We start from the raw sequence: 2,743 nt of genomic DNA on the forward strand, positions 1-2,743 counted from the left end.
ATTTCTACGAACTACGCAGTTCTGCTTCTCACCGGATGTGAGATACGTAGGCAATCTTCATAGGGTTCGGCCCCATTTTTATAAAATAACTAAAAAAAAATGTGTCTATTTTTTTTTTTTAATCAAAAAACAAATAAGCAAACCCAGCTTCAGTTAATCCCAAATCGTTCCTGTTAGGATAGCCTTAGAACATCTTCAAAATTGTTGAAGGGCTGTTCTCGCATGAACGGACGTGTCTGTCAATTGGGAATCACTTTTACCATAATGCCCTTCCCCCGGCCCTAAAGCTATCCTTGAAAGTAAGAAGGGGCCATAGTTGCAAAAATAGCCACCCTTTCTTCGGTCACAATTGCAAAAATAGCCCCCCTTTTCGTTGATTTTTCTTAAAATTGAGTTATTTACAAAAGATTGTTTGCAAAATGAGTGCATTGGTTCTGTCTCTTGAGACTAGTGTCAACCCTAACCTTAACCACCAACAGGTACAAAATGAGCACTGTCCAGAACACACCGTTCACAGTTGTAGACGAGGCTCCACTTCAGCTTCAGATGTGGTGGTATGATTTAGGAGAAGATGGTCAGAAATGGGTCACCAAGCACCTGGGAGCCCTCACAGATATTATGAAAATTAAACCACTGGATGATTTGATTGAGGCACTAGTGACTTTTTGGGACCCTGTTCATAATGTTTTTCGCTTCTCCGATTTTGAGCTAACTCCCACTTTATAAGAGATAGCTGGATATTCCGGGTTTGGCAGGGATTTGAAAAACCAGGAGCTCATATTCCCGAGGGCTCTTTCTGTACACCGATTCTTCGATCTTCTGAACATCAGTAAGCAAATTAGAAAGACCAACATAGTCGAAGGGTGTTGTTCTTTCTACTTCCTATACTCTAGGTTCGGGCAGCCAAATGGGTTTGAAATGCATGAAAAGGGCCTTAACAACAAGCGGAACAAAGACACATGGCATATTCATCGTCGCTTCACCTTCATAATGGCGTTTCTGGGAATTATAGTCTTCCCAAACAAGGAGCGGACAATTGATACCCGCATAGCCAGGGTTGTACAGGTCCTCACTACCAAAGAACATCACACTCTTGCCCCGATCATTCTATCAGACATTTATCGGGCGTTAACTTTATGCAAGTCTGGGGCAAAATTCTTCGAAGGGTGCAATATTTTGTTACAAATGTGGTTGATTGAGCATCTCCGACATCACCCCAAGTTCATGAGCTATGGTCCGAGCAAGGATAATTTCATTGATAGTTACAAAGAAAGAGTAAAAGATTACAACTCTCCAGAAGGGGTGGAAGCCTGGATATCCCACCTAAGATCTTTAAATGCAAGTCAAATTGAGTGGACTTTGGGATGGCTCCCGCTAAGATAGGTGATACACATGTCTGCCCTAAAAAGTCATTTGCTGTTGTTGGGTTTGAGAAGTGTCCAGCCGTATGCGCCACACAGAGTTCTAAGACAGCTGGGAAGGTACCAAGTAGTACCTAAAGATGAAGATTTGAGTGTGCAAGTTATTGAGCTACACCCCGAAGCCCCACTCCCCGAAGCTTTAATCCAGCAAATTTGGAATGGTTGTCGCTACTTGAAAGATGATACTCAGGTGCCAGATCCTGCGAGAGATGAGGTAGATCCGGGTTATGCTATATGGTTTGGGAAGAGGTCTCGCGTGGATGATGTGCCATAGCCCAAAAGGCCCACAAAAAGACCGCATGTTCAAGCCTTTGATGATAAAATCCAAGAACGGTTGGCCTGGGGTGAACGGGAAAAGGGATACAAAACAACTATTCATGCCTTAGAAGAAAGGCTGAGAAACCTCAATTTTGAGAAAGACTTGCAAGAACAAGAAGCCGAAGGGGAAAAGAAGAGTCTGATCCACAAAAATGAAGCCCTTCGTGCTCAACTTCAACAGATGAAGAAAGCCTCTGAAGTGCCAGTGAGAAGTTGGAAAGACCAAAGAACCATTGCCAATCTGATGGAAAGGTGCAAGATTATGATTCCCTCTTGGCAAAGACTGAAAAGGCGTTGGACAAAGCCAAGGAAAAGATCGTACAGCTAAATGAGAAGGCTGAATCAAGTAAGGATCGCCAAGTAACAAAATTTGAAGAAGAGAGGGCTTAATTCGAGAGAGAGAAGACCCATTGGGTACGTTCAGAAGCTCAGCTCCATGCACAGTTGGAAGAAATGAGAAGGTACAATAGAGAATACCAGCATGCAGATTTTGATAGGGAGATGGCTCAGGCGAGACTCGAGCAGACTAGACTTTGGGCTTAGTTGGAGTCAGCCTTAGATCGTGAGGGACGCATAAGGGAGATAGCCACCACTCGCCAGCAGCAGTTACAAGATCGAGACCAGAATTTCCAGTACTTCAAAGAGCAAGTCCATAATTTGGCTGTTTATACCGCTCAAAGTTATGTGAACTGCCAAGGGATGGATTATGAGAAGTTTTTGGAGCATGCACCTACTTTTGCCCGTCATCTTGCAGCAGAGTTAGAAACGATGTACCGTACATGAGCAGATGTTCCAGTGTTTGAAAGCAAGAAGATTGGGGAGTTGAATTATAGTCATAATTGTTAGAACGTTTTTGATGTAGTAGTTATGTTTTAGTTTGAGTCATTGTTGAATCTTTAAAATCGTTGTCTTTTAGTCTTGTCAGAGTTTGGTAAGTCATCTTTAATGTAATGTCCTTTCTATTATTGTATTATTTCATTTTGTTAAAAAAAAAATCTACTATT

At 42.3% G+C, this 2,743-nt stretch overlaps 1 pseudogene; it reads left to right on the forward strand.

Annotated features, from left to right (window-relative positions):
- Positions 1 to 482: 482 nt before the first annotated feature.
- Positions 483 to 2,474, forward strand: LOC138903603 (uncharacterized; annotated as a pseudogene).
- Positions 2,475 to 2,743: the final 269 nt, after the last annotated feature.

Source organism: Nicotiana tomentosiformis, chromosome 12, assembly GCF_000390325.3.
Source record: "Nicotiana tomentosiformis chromosome 12, ASM39032v3, whole genome shotgun sequence".
Classification (NCBI taxonomy): Eukaryota; Viridiplantae; Streptophyta; class Magnoliopsida; order Solanales; family Solanaceae; genus Nicotiana; species Nicotiana tomentosiformis.